Source organism: Peromyscus leucopus, chromosome 9, assembly GCF_004664715.2.
Source record: "Peromyscus leucopus breed LL Stock chromosome 9, UCI_PerLeu_2.1, whole genome shotgun sequence".
NCBI classification, from domain to species: domain Eukaryota; kingdom Metazoa; phylum Chordata; class Mammalia; order Rodentia; family Cricetidae; genus Peromyscus; species Peromyscus leucopus.
This window is the reverse complement of record NC_051070.1, coordinates 4,965,586-4,980,057: the sequence shown is the minus strand read 5'-3', so window position 1 is coordinate 4,980,057 and position 14,472 is coordinate 4,965,586. Positions and strand designations below refer to the sequence as shown.

Sequence of the window (14,472 nt, the reverse complement as noted above, 5' to 3'; positions counted from 1 at the left end):
CACTCAAGATTTTCTGTTAATGTTGATTACTCTGAAATCTCACAAGGCTGTGCCCAGATACTGGATCTTTGATTTTTAACCTATCCTTAATTATGTTCTCCATTATTTTTTGTTGTGGTGATTTTTTTTTATTTTCTTTTTCTTTCAGGATTATTTATTAAATATTGGCTGTCTTCAGTTGGATATATTCTCTAATTTTATTTTACATTTTATGTTTCCTTTCTCTCTATGCCAAATATTAAGCAATGTTAAGACATTCCTATTTGAGTTTTTATTTTGAAATAATATAGTTTTAATTACACATTCTAATCATCTTTTAATGTTATTTTATGTTATTTATATTATTTTTCTTCTTATAGAATCCCATTCTTATTTGGTAATAGCAATATCTTTTGAACTTTTGCTAGGATATTATTCATTTTTTTAAGTTCTCATTTTTTTGCTTGAGTTATATTTTCTTCAGCATTAATTAAACTTAGTGTGTTTGGGTGTGAAAGAACCTGCCAATATTACTATCAATGCCACTTCCTACCCACATCAATTTTCCACAGACAAATGGTTTAATTTCTTTTAAAAGGGAAAAGCAACAGTCGTATTTAGTTTGCTTCACCTAGAGGTAGATTCTGAGCTGTTCCTGTTATCTGCTAGGATAGAGGTTTGAGGTAAAGGATTGGTATGGATCTCTGTGTAATCACCATCCCATTTCTTTGTTTCACAACTCTGTCCTCTTGATTAGTAGAGGACTCTGGAATTTGTGGATACCTTGGGTCTTCTCCAGAAACGTTGGCTTTCACCCATGTGGAGGCAAAGCCTTGGACAAGTTCCTAATGTTAAAATGCCAAACACACATGCATGTTTCAGGTCTGTTTGCTCTGCTCGCTATCATTTGCTTCGTATGTAATCTGTGACTTTGAAAGGACGTCAGTAGATTGATTATCAGCCTAGTTGGAATGCTTTTGCTTTATTATCAAGTTGCCTGTATAGTGCACTGTTAGTGGTTGACTGTGGCGAGGGGCAGGAAGGGAAGCATGTCTATTAATTCACTTGTTCTGTAGCTTCTGGTGGCATAAGCTTTGAGCCAGGCATTGTATTTTGTCTGGTGACACAGCAGGGGCAGGGGTCCTGATCACAGGATTTTGTACTTTAATTTGCAGGATACACAAGTAAGTCTACAGTGACCACACTGTGGATACATAAGGTGTCAGCATCTTGGGGACAGTGTGTAAAGATAAGGATAAGGACACATCATAAGACAAAGTGAGTGAATAGGTAAAGCTTCAGTAGGTAGTTGAATTGAATTTGGAGGATTTTAGCATTAGCTGGAATAAAGGACTATACAGAATACTGTGAGGAGATAGAGTAGCTCAGATAAAATTATGAAAACTTTTAACTCAGGGAATGGAAATTTGCTTGATGTGTGAAAGTGTGTGAAAGGGCATAAGGGAAGAGGAAGGTTCGGTGGGCAAAGAGCCAGTGAGAACACAAGAGCTCAACCTCGGAATCTTGTGCGATGCTGCTGACATGCTCAGGATTTAACACAAGATGAGGTACACCAGTGAAGGATTGAAAATAGGTAAGTGGAAAGATCAGAATTGCATTTTAGAAAGGTCACTGTGGATGTCACATGGAGACTTAGAATGATGGCCTCCCACCAGCATGGTGCTGTGGAATAGTTATTTTATTTCTGCTGAGATCCAGCAGTGATAGATAAGGGCTGCAAACCAGCTTATATCTGTGTGTTCTAATCCTCCCCAAATTAGGAGGTATCAAAGACAATTTTCAAGAAATCAGTCATCCACTTTTTCTGCTTCTACCATTTCTAGAGGCTAAGTGTGGGGTTGCCAGTGATGTGGAACTGTGACAAAAATGTTTGCTTGACCATGGCTACCATTTCTGTGCTGCACAGCAGGAAGTTGGACTTTCCTCGTATTTGGTTGCTTCTGGTAACGATGATTATTGTTATAGCCATTGTTCATGTCTCATCAGTTCATTGCAAATGCTGTAGTCACTTTTCCCATGGTTCCCTAGGTGGTGCTCTCTGGGACAGTGGCTACTACAGTCATCTGCATACCTGGGATGTAATTAATCTGGATAGAGACTCTCTGTAAATGTCAAATGTGCACAGGATTTAAAAGGTCGATAATATACAGAAGAAAATAAAATATCTGGGGAAATTTTGTGTTGGCCACATGTAAAAATCATTATATATATTTATATATAATGATATATATATAATTTTATTTTTATATATAATATATTATTATATTAAAGATTATATATTATATATATAATCTTTGTAGCTGGAGTTTTCTCCAGTCTCACCTGGGCCTGCAGCCCCTCAGACCCAAATAAACACACAGAGGCTTATATTAATTAAAACTGTATGGCCTAATGGCTCAGGCTTCTTGCTAGCTAGATCCTACATCTTAAATTAACCCATTTCTATTAGTCTATACCTTGCCATGTGGCTCATGGCTTACTGGATCTTTATATTTTGCTTCTCATGGGCGGCTGGCAGTGTCTCCTGACTCAGTCTTTCACTTCCCAGAATTCTCCTTGTCTGTTTATTGTGCCTATACTTCCTGCCTGGCTGCTGGCCAACTAGCGTTTTATTTATCAACCAATCAGAGCAACACATTCACAGCATACAGAACATGCCATAGTATATCTTTATATACTTTATAAATAAGATATATAAAGATATACTTGTTTATATATACTTAAATAAACATATATACTTAAATAAATATACTTATATATACTTAATATATATACTTAAACATATTTATATATACATACTTAACTAAAAAGATATTGAAATTATTATTTTTTAATACATTTTTAAAAATATTTTCTTTTTTTTTAAGATTTATTTATTTATTATGTATACAGTGTTCTACCTGCATGTACCCCTGCAGGACAGAAGAGGGCACTAGATCTCATTACAGATGGTTGTGAGCCACCATGCGGTTGCTGGGAATTGAACTCAGGACCTCTGGAGGAGCAGTCAGTGCTCCTAACCTCTGAGCCATCTCTCCAACCCTGAAATTATTTTTAGTTTTTAAATTTTTCTAATGTGGATACTAGCAAATCTGAAGTGACATATGGCTCACATTATATTTTATTAAATAGTACTGACGTAGAATACTCTCTTATGAATTAATATAAAAACAGTATCTTAATAAATTTAAAGATCTAATTCATTTAGTCAGGTAATAAGCATTCATTCAATATATTTGTACTCTAATAGCAAATAAAATCTTATCTCTATGGAGCTTATATGTTAGAGTGAGAAGAAGACAGGGAGTAAATAATAAATATGTAATATCACTTTAGTTTTGATTATTGTAGGGCAGACACTAGTGCAGGACAAAGGGTAGAGAAGTCTCCAAGGGACTTCTGGAAAATACAGGGCCTCATACAGGATTGTAATAGAGTCAGAAGGCTCATCAAGGCCTAGATAACATGGGACGGGACGTGTGAGGAAGAGAAAGACGGTACACATCACCAGCCAGAAGAATGGTGAGGGAGGAAAGCTAGAGTGGAGGGCAAGGACATAGTAGGAAATGCCTTGGTGAAATGGACAGGGTTGCCATCAAAGAGTAATTCACAGATGCCCAGGGGAGACCAAGAGATTTCAATTGTCTGTGAGGTCAAAGTCTCACTGTGCTCATATTTGCACAGATGACAAAAGGCAGTGAAGAGTGCTGGCGTCCATCAAGATGGAACACTAATCTCTGCTGCTCATTTTGTTCTCCATTGTGATGCAGGACCAGTGTGCAGTGCCAGGTTCACTTAAGAGTGACTTTGATAGGGTAGTGAGATTGCTAATTGCATTAAATGTTGAGCTGTGGTTATGTACCTTTTTAACATTTCTTGTAATGGAGTGGGAAGTCCATGTTGAATACTTCCCACTCTCCAGATAGAAATTTAGACCCAAGAAAGAGCACTGGAGCAACAGACTTTGAGTAGAACACACAGAACATAGCTTTTCCTTGAAATAATGCCTTAAAAGTGATGATCACTCCCACTCAGATATTTGGAAGACATTCTTCTCAGAGTCCAACCTGTCTTTTCAAAATGAGTCTTATCACTTCAGGGAAAACACATGACATTATTTGTTGCGAATAATAAATAATTAATAATTAATAATAAAATTAAATTCCATAGAAAATTTGAATTTTTAGAAAAACTGGTCTTTTAAAGCTTGAGAGACACTCAATATTTTGAATTTACTCATCAGATTGGTGGTGATATTGACAAACATTTTTTATGATATGTCATAAGCTGTGTAAACATTGGAAGTTCTTTATAACTCAATGGACCATTGTACCCAATGGCTCATTGATAGTGTCAAAAATCATCACTGCATAATTACATAGTCATCAAATTTAGAAGTAGAGAAATTTAGGGCTAGAGATACATCTCTAAGAATATCAAGCCTGGCAAGCTGACTCAACCCCTGGGAGCCCCACAGTAGAAGGATGGCTGCCCTCCGACCTCTACATCTGCGCACATCTACACATACAGCAAAGATGAAGAGGACTGTGTTTCATCACAACTAACCTTGGAAACAATCCGGTTCTTGTGAGTATTTGCATAGAATCAAAGAAAATTATAAACAACTATCTGAAAACACTATCAGTTTCCCCTTTCCAACATAAATTTTCTTGTTATCCTTCAACCAAAATAACATTTTAAATCTATTGCAGACATGCATGTGATAATTTAGCTGTCCTCTGGTAAGGCAGCTGTTAAGGAGATTTTCAAAATATAAATCAGGCCATGTTAAAGTGATTTTTGTTGGAGAAATTAACGTGGCTTCTTATCAAATAAGTATCAGTTTAACATTAAATTGACTTTTGTAATTGAGTTAGTAAATAAGATATTTTAACAGTTGTCAAATTTATTTTCAAATATAGGAGATATCAGTAGTACATCCTACAGGACCCGAAGTCTGATCAAGTCGAATCATTTGAAGATTATAATTGACAAAGTATGATGGCCTATTTCTGTTAGTTTTGCAAATAAAGTTTGTGACTAAGAACCTGGAGCCCTGCCCAGCTCTGTCCTTCCCTGTAGTGCTGTTTTCTCTGAAGATCCCTGGAGTTCATAGACAGCCGTTGAAACCTGATGGCTATGATAGCAGGAGTTCAACTCACAAATTCACTTTTCCAGATATATAATAGTTCTGGGGTTACAGGAAGAATGGTCCCTTATTTTACAGACACCCCAAGACAGAAGCCTCAGAACTTTATCTTAAGTCTTCCTTTACACAGACATTCTTTAGTTGCTCAGTCTCTAGATCTGATCCTTGTGTTTCATTGTCTTTCAAATATATTGCCACCATCCTGTTTCCAACCACAACTTGATCGTTAATAGTCATACATCTGAAACAAATCCTGATCAGCTGCCCTGGCTATGGTCTTTTTTTGATGCTAATTTCCCTTAGGCAGTTCTCTGTTCCCTAACTCCCTCTTAAAACACATTTGATACAACCAATTTCCACCTAAGAGTCATCACCTTCAATCAGATGCACTAAGTCATCCGAGTCTCGTCAAACTGCATATCTTATAGATGTGATGAATCTGCATTTCAGACAAGATGTATATGATTATATGCCAATGGTCCACTGATGATACTTCAGGCACCAAGTATTTAGGCATCCTTATTGGTTACACATGTCTCATCTTCAGAATAAGACTGCCTTGTATCTGGGCTCTAGTGATATCTCTGTATTTCCTCCCTCTGCTCATCATTCTCAGTACCATCATAGTTATGTTAGTTATTCTAGTAAACATTGAATTTATTGCCAAAAAGTAAATGTTGGCAAATCCTTCTTACCCCTGTGCTGTCTCCACAGTTAGATTCTGAGAGATTCAAATTTTCCTGGCTGGATGATAATTTGATATTTACAAATATGAGGTTTTCCTTGGGTGAAACCATATTTTATACATATCTATTTACTGCTTTTAGGCAGGCTGAAAAAGTTTGTGTTCTTTCTTAAACTGTAACATCATTATGACCTCGAACTTTGGAAGAGGGTTAGGAGACTGACTCCTTTGGATTGGGTGCAGTTAACATGTATTTCAACCCATGATAATAGTGTTCAGCTTTGAACTGTTTCTTATATTTATTGCTCTTGCAGTGTAGGTCAGCAGGGCCGAGGGCTGATGGTGATCCATTAGTGCTGTTACAGTCAGGATCATCCTTTTGCTTAAGACAAGGTCATGGGGCCAACCCACTGGCCACCTTACAGCAAGCAGTATGAAAATGCCAACTTCCTGGAGGGCACAAGTGTTTTGGCAACAAAACACACTGGAGTAAGTAAAGTAGCACAGTGGCCCAAGGTCATGGGAACTAAAAATAAAACTTGTTTTGAGAACTCAGAAGGACTCTCAGCACTCAGGGGATGGCAAGAAGGGTCTCACTCCTCTTCCACATGCTTTAGGAAAACAGCATAGGGTTGTACTTAAAAGACACAATTGACTGAATCTGGATCGTCTTGTGGTATACAAATCACCAGGCATCAATGAAACCAGATCTCTTCACATGTGCAATAGAGATTGTTAGAGTTGTTAGGTAGAGCTAGATAAAAAACACTAGTTGAACTTGAGGCTAATGTGTAATCCAAAGCTATATAGATTAGAGCAGAGTGGCCTAGAACTGTTAGCCCATGAATGTATACTCAGCAGGGTTCTGGACCATCCTAGATTAGATTTAAAGAATACCAGGTCTCACCAGAAAGTCCCCTCTTCTTCTGTGGAAAGATGGGAAGGACTGTAGCATGAAGATTGATAGCTGGCTCTCCAATACTTTTTGAGAGTGTTATTGTAATGTTGGGTGTCGGCCGGGTGGTGGTGGCACACACCTTTAATCCCAGCACTTGAGAGGCAGAGCCAGGTGGATCTTTGTGAGTTTAAGGCCAGCCTGGTCTACAGAGTGAGATCCAGGACAGGCACCAAAACTACACAGAGAAGCCCTGCCTCGAAAAAACAAAACAAAACAAAAAATAGGGTGTCTACAGAGAGATAATAGTTCTACTCACATAGACATTGTTTCATTTAATACTTAGAACTACATTTAGACACAGTACCTTTTTCTCAATGAGATATTAAAGGTTTTAGAGCTTTTTCTGCTAGTGTTGTTACACACGTGCATTACAAAGCCCAGCTACTTAACAAATAAGAAGTATTTAAGATTTGTGGGTTCTGTTGGCAAATATTTTTGGTGGCCACTGACAGGTAAGCAAGAAGATCCAAAAGGGTAGTGTTGTTAGAAGCCCACATTGTTCTTGAAGGACTCAGGATGTTTGGAATTCAGTTAGTAATCTTCAAGAGATACACTGTGCCAAGATCACAAGGATGTCCTTTCCTAATGACATGAGAAAGCAAAACTTGTTACCTATTGAAGAAAGATAACGTGAAGGAAAAAAGCATCTTCGTCATCTTCTGAGCACTCTCCCCTGCTGTAGTTGGCTCTGTGGCCTCTGCCCACAGTGGAAGCCTCCAGGAGGTCGGTCATCCACTTCTAGGCAGGAGGTTAAAAGCCTTAACATAAGTTGCATACTTAATGTGATTTTCTGCTTCACTGTCCTTTAAAGATAAACTGGGGAGCTGAAGTGTCAATGTTTGTGGCTTCATTCTCCATTGTAATTGGATGGTGTTGTTTGCATTTGAAATGGGGGCTAAGTGAAGTGAAACTAAAATATTCTTAAATGGTGCTTTGGTTCTTCAGGAGAATGGAGACATCCAGACTGATGAGTTATTTGGCCCTTCCTAGGAAAAACCCCAGACATTGTCAAACCCTTTACGTTTATTTACTTAAACATAAACTCCCCATTCCTCAGAGTTTCAAAAAATGATTCTGTGTGTTATTGACAAATAATAATTTAATGGACTGCCTGATTAGACGGGCACAATGAATTAGCTGCTTGCCTGACAGCCATGCAGGCATTATGTTCTGTATCTGTTTACTCAGCACTTGGTGAAATGCAGAAGTCTATTGAAAATCAGATTTCCATGCTGCTTTGTCAAAGCAAATTTAATCACAGCCAGAACATGTGGCATCCATCATTTCCACTTCAGAAGACATCAACGGGGGCAGATCAGCACCAAGGAGCTGGGCTCCCATGGCTGTCCTCCGCTCACATGAAAATTAAATTTAACTGTAGATCCCTGATAAATGAGGCTGCTGAAGCCATCAAACATGATGACTAAGTGCTCAGTATTAAAGTCATCCCCAGAGGCCCCCAAGCTGGAAAGAAGCAGTCTCATTTGATCTGGCCTTGAGGTCTTTGCAGGCATTCACACCTCTGCAGTGGACAGATAAATATGGGCTTTAGCATACTGCCCCAGGGGGACAGAGATTTTTCTCTAGGAATCTTTATTTTGTCTTGGATTTTTCCAGAAATCCGTAAGTGCTCACATAGTCAATCTTTTTCTTGCATACATTCCCCCTTTCTTATCATATTTTCTTCCATCAGGCATTGCTTAGCCAACCCATCAAATGACTGTTGAGGTCTAATTGTTTTAAAACTATTTTTTTTTTCTCCTGCCTTACATATAATTCCTCCCCTGGCTCCAACTTATGGGAAATAAAAATATAGGTGCAATCTTATGGAATGCCAAGACTAGAAGCTGTTTGAGGGCAGGGGCCATGTTTTATTGATTTGTTTCTTTCTTATCTTTAGAATCTGGGCAATATCATGTGACTTATAGTCAGGACTCACTTTGTGCATATTGAGTAAATCAAGTAAAGAAAGTGAAGGGCTACGAAGCTCAGTCAAGCAAGCATCCAGGCTCAGGCATTACATTTAATAAAATCAAGTACATAACCTGAATGCATTGGTACCTATCTCAAGAGTAATTAAGTATACCTAACTTTCTTTGAACTCAGTTTTTATTGACTAGCTGATTAAATTGACTTTTAGACACCTCTGTTTTCTTGTTATTTAAAGATATATTTAATATCCTATGTGGATTTATAAGGCTTACACACAAAAGTTTATTAATATTTATTAATAAATAAAGAACATATGTTTAGCCACCTTTAGTTCTGTTATCATTTCTCATTATTTATGTGCTGTCAGTTTACCATATCTTGGCATTGTCTGGAAATATATGGGAAAACCCACATATAAAGAAAGGAAGTATATAGGAGAAATGCAGAACAGATCACAAAGGCAGAGAATTTCAACATTAGACCTGCTCAGTTGTATAAGGAAAAACTTGATTCAAGGAGAATATATGTAACCTATGAGCTACAAATCATTGTGGGCAGAAATTCCTGACCGGCGTAGACAATGAAAGTATAAGTTTAGGGGTGGGATGGACACAAGGACTGGGTATAGAATATTAGGAGAAAATAGCCTAACTGAAGGTTTGGGAAGTATCAGAAATTTAACTTACATTAGCCAAAGTATAACTAACTGTTGGAGAGTCTTGAAAGCTAGGTGTGGCTTTATTTATAAACCTGAGGACCCAGAGCCACATATAAGTGGGCAAAGTCGGTTGAGGGCTGAGTACTGGGGTAGGAGGAGAGAATGTGATTCATGGGTTAGTGGAAGGGTGGACATGGACAAGTCTTTGGTTTTCACTCTCTGTGGGAAGAAGCTTATCACCATTCAAGAGCTAATGTTCCCAATGCTGGAGTGGAGAAGGGCAGGGTGCCTTCCTTCTTTCCAAACTGATTGACTTGGTGCAATAATTTTAAGTGTTACTAATTGAGAATAACTACACAGCCTGAGAGCACTCGGCTTGTGCAGGTATATTTATAGCTCCTTTTGAACCTCATCAAATGCCAATTTAAAAACTTATAGTCAATAATCAAGCACATTTTAGCTCCCCTTGAAAAATTATGATGTACACTTGAGCATACCCCCTCATACTTAAATTTTCCACATGAAACATTCAAAAAGAGTTTGGACTCAGTAAATATCTACCTTCTTAGCAGATTTACATAGAAATTTCCTGGAGTCATTAAGAAAATTGTTAAATTATTTTTCTGGTATCTCTCAGAAACACTTAGAAGCTTTGGCAGAAATCGTTGTCTTTGGTCTAATCACATATTTCCAAAGGCAGTTTACAAACATGTTATTTCACTATTTACTAATTATATTTATTTGATGCACCAATCACTTAATAGCCTCTGGCTGCATTTACAAATAGTATTGAAAAAGCTCCCGCTGTTACACTTATAATTTATTATAGACAACATGAAAACAAGATGCTCTCTCTGCATGCATAACACACATCAGCATGATTTGAAGAAATCCCTGCCCAGGTCTGAATGATCAAACACAGAGAACATTCTTGGCATGGGCATTTCATTTCTCTCTAGACAGTTGGAGACTGTTGGTCCCCTTCACCATGTTTTGGGAGATTCCCCCCTTCGAAATGCCCAAATACCTACTTTTCTTGACTATTCAAAGACAAAAGCCAGGTACTATATGAAATGGGTTGATATTGGCTGCTTTCCATGTCTTTTGAGAATGATCTGAAACAGCCAGGTAAAGGGTGGTCCTGAAGTATCTCAAGCCAAGGATGAATAATTCCTTATCCTTAGAAGATGATATCATGTGTGTGTGTGTGTGTGTGTGTGTGTGTGTGTGTGTGTGTGTGTGTATGAGAGAGAGAGAGAATGAGAGAATGAGAATGAACCCAGACTGTGTCATAGAGAATCCAGCAAAGCTTCATTACTAACAGAGTAATTGTGGGGTGGGGGAGGGAATCTCACCTATCTGTACCTGCTAATCACATTTATTTTAGCCTTTTTTTGTTTAATCAATCATCCTTTAAACATCCGTCAGGCACTTTGCTCTGTGTGTTAAGATGTGAGCATCCATTTTGCAATCATAGGCTGGTATTTAGATGAAAGGACTTCTTTCTCACCTTCAAGACTTCAAGAACACTGTGTACCACAGTTTAGAGTTGAAAAGTGATCTCTTCCCCACTGATGAACACTTCTTCTATTAGACACCTTTTTGTTTTTCTCGGTCAGCATCTCCTTTTTAAAACATTTACTTGTATTACTTATATACATTGACTTCTTTCCCTGTAGCTTATAAGACTGTAAGCTTATAAGACTTTGTCTGATGACAAAGAATATGTTCCATACATCCTTTTTATCACTGAATTACTTAATGGTCAGGTTTTACTAACATCATTAAATATTAACTATAACATGACAGGGGAAAAGTTTTCTTAGTCAAGATCAGTTAATTTAATTAATGTGTTTTAAAATGCAAGGACACCAATAAATAAATCAACGTTGTGACTGATAAATTGGTAGGGGTGGGCTGGATGCCAGAAGTCTAATTTATAATTGAGAGTGTGAGTAAGTGTGCCTCTTTGTGCAAAAGCATATGTTAGGAGACCAGTTCATTGTGGTGGATGAGGTGATGTTTTATAAAGAAATATAGGAAAGAGGAAGAGGAAGCCAGTAGATACAGACTCTCATCCCTTCAGCCTTATAATTCTGCTGAAAGGTTGGCATACCTTAAAGGTTGTGTGTCACCTGTAATAGATGCAGTTGAAACAAATGCAAATGAAATTGTGATGCTTATGCCACAAATTTCAAAATAGGATGAACCAAGCACTAGTGGTTGCTGGAAGTGCCTTGTCCTACCTGTTATCAAAACAACACTTTGAAGGAATTTTACTACACGCTGCCAATAAATAATGTGATTCTTGTAGAAAGAGTTGCTGCTTTATTATTCTAACAGAGTATGTGAATAATTTATGAAGCAATTCTAATCATACTTGTTGGGGAAAAAAAGACGATGGCCATGACTTTCTTTTGCCTTGTATATTAATTATAGAGATATGCTGCATTATAAATTTATTAGCAACTTGAGAGACAAAATAGCTTTGTTTTAAAATATTAGGAAATATCCTGGTGAAATATTTGAGTACATGAAATTGATTTTAGCAATATTAAGATCACATAGAAAATTTAGGACTTAAAATTAAGAAAATCTGGTTGTTTGAAACATTTGACATTTGCAATTTTTCTCATTGGAATTTGTAACAGTCCCACATTTTCTTTTGTGATTGTAGCTTATAGAAGGTGTGGGTCAGTGACAATCCTGTATCTCCATCTCACTGCTGTTTCTATTTAGGCATGCTATCCTTTCTTCTGTGTTTTCCTTTTTTTTTTTTTTTTTCTTGCTCCATTTTTCTAAAGGCTGTGATACCCAGGCATGGAAGGAGGCTACTCTTCTAAATTGTTTCTTTTCACAGAGAATTATGTCTTCTCCATCTGCAAAGAAGTGTAGATGTCAGAGTAGGTGCTTTATAGTTTGGGTAGAGTGGTTGGGAAATAGGAAAATAGAGAAGTGAGGAAACCTATGAAATTTGAGTAAGTTTCTGCTGTTCATGGTTTTTGCTGCTTTTCTCTGTAAAGTTTAATCTCAGCTCAGATTTATGTCTCTCTTAACTACCAATTCCCAACCCAATGCTGTTGAGGTGTGCACACATGTTAAGAATGTGCTCATATTAGGCTCTTTGAAACTGGTTTATCTTTGCGTTTCAACCATCTCAATGTGTTTATACAATGAAAAGGGAACTCTGGGATGACTGGCTTCTCACCAGTTGATGCTCAGTGCTCAGTGCGACCCGTTCTAGCTCACACAGCCACACGGATGCACTTTTGTGTCTCCACACACTCCTGTCACTGCTGCTCTCGTTTCGTAGTCCACATTGCCCACCCTGCCATGCCTTCTCTCTCGTGGCCTGAATGTTATATGTACAGCGTGTTTTCCTGTAGCTCAGGGTCTGGACGTTCTCCTTTTAAGAATACACTTTGTTTCTTCATTCTTGGGGTCTTTCTATTGCATAGCAAGCACAGAGTATTGGTGATGGGTCATTGAAAGAGCCATTAAAGGGACAGCAAAGCTCTACATCGTCTCTATGGAGAATTCTTTTTATAGTACCAGGACTTTGAAAATTCACTCTTGGATTGTCAGGAGAAGTTTTACGTTTCCAGCATGGTGAGTTTTGCTGCATTGGTCTGGATCTAAGCCTTAATGCATAACTGACTCTTGCAAGTTCAATCTGATTGCCTTTCCTGCCAAGGATTTTCTAGTATATATTTTGTATTTATTTCTTTTTTTTTTTTTTTTTTTTTTTTTTTTTTTTTTTTTTGGTTTTTTTCGAGACAGGGTTTCTCTGCGTAGTTTTGCGCCTTTCCTGGAGCTCACTTGGTAGCCCAGGCTGGCCTCGAACTCACAGCGATCCGCCTGGCTCTGCCTCCCGAGTGCTGGGATTAAAGGCGTGCGCCACCACCGCCCGGCCTGTATTTATTTCTTACAAACACTTTTGTGAAATGAATTCTCCTTTCCCTGAATATCCACTCTAAGATATATACAGAACTTAGGTATAAAAGTTACTCAGAGTGTCAAGTATTTATCATGTCCCTGTGGGTCCACACATTTTTCTTCTTTCAAAATTTGTCCATGTGTGTATGTATGTTGGACTGTATTTGTTAAATTCTAAGCATGTGAAGAGCAGGTGACATTTAGAAATGTTTTCCATAGTGGACACAAGCTACCATCCCTAACCCAGAGCTAGCTCCAAATGATCACCACTCCCCAGTTAGTTTCTCCAAGGCAGCTCACTAGGCATACAGACCACACTAAAGGGCAGGCTCCATGTCCAACAGTGGATGGTCAACACAAAATAAACTCAATGATATTTTTAGACATACTTTTGGCTCATAATGCTTTGCCTTGGCACTTTCATTTTTTAACTTGAATGTCTTTTGCTTATATATTTCCAGTTTTAATTTTTATGGGATTTCTGAGTGCATGAATGCATATGTCTCTGATCCAGTTTTTACTGTTTGTGTTTTCATATCCTGGTTTGTTTTTCTTTTATATTATCAATTTTTTCAACATACCTATTGGTTTTCTAATGAGAGAGCAAGAAAGTGTGGGGATTTGTGTGACGGGGGAAGTGAGGAGGATCTTAGATAAGTTTGGGGAGAGGAAAACCCTAATCAGAGTATATTATATGAAATATATGGATATATTTTCTATTTCAAAAGAAAGAAGAAAGAAATGTCTTTCTACCCTGAATCTCACCTACTTGAGTGTTCACAATGCCTTTCCAGCCATGGAAGACTTAACTGACCAGTGTTGTTTACATATATCCTTGAATTACCAGTTGGAGATAATCTTCTAAATTGACATTTTAAACTGTGCCATTACTACTAACACACCCTTAACTCTCAATGCCAGTTCCTTCATTTCATTCTGTGTAAAACACAAAATTAGTTGTGTTTTATAATAAATCTCATGAAGAGATTGCTTTTTTTTCTTTGCTTGGGACCACTAAATTAGCGGAAGACATTCCCATTTATTTCTTGTTCTGAGGAACTTATGGTATCAGAGTTGACATGGAATCCTTTAAAGGGAGCTGGCAGCTGGCAGCAGCAGAATGGATGATGTGCTGGCTGAGTAGAGGGTTAGAG

At 37.7% G+C, this 14,472-nt stretch overlaps 1 protein-coding gene across 1 annotated transcript in view; it reads left to right on the top strand.

Annotated features, from left to right (window-relative positions):
- Positions 1–14,472, top strand: part of Hs6st3 (heparan sulfate 6-O-sulfotransferase 3) — a 711,590-nt gene that overhangs the window by 432,890 nt on the left and 264,228 nt on the right. The gene's annotated exons all lie outside the window — the stretch shown is intronic.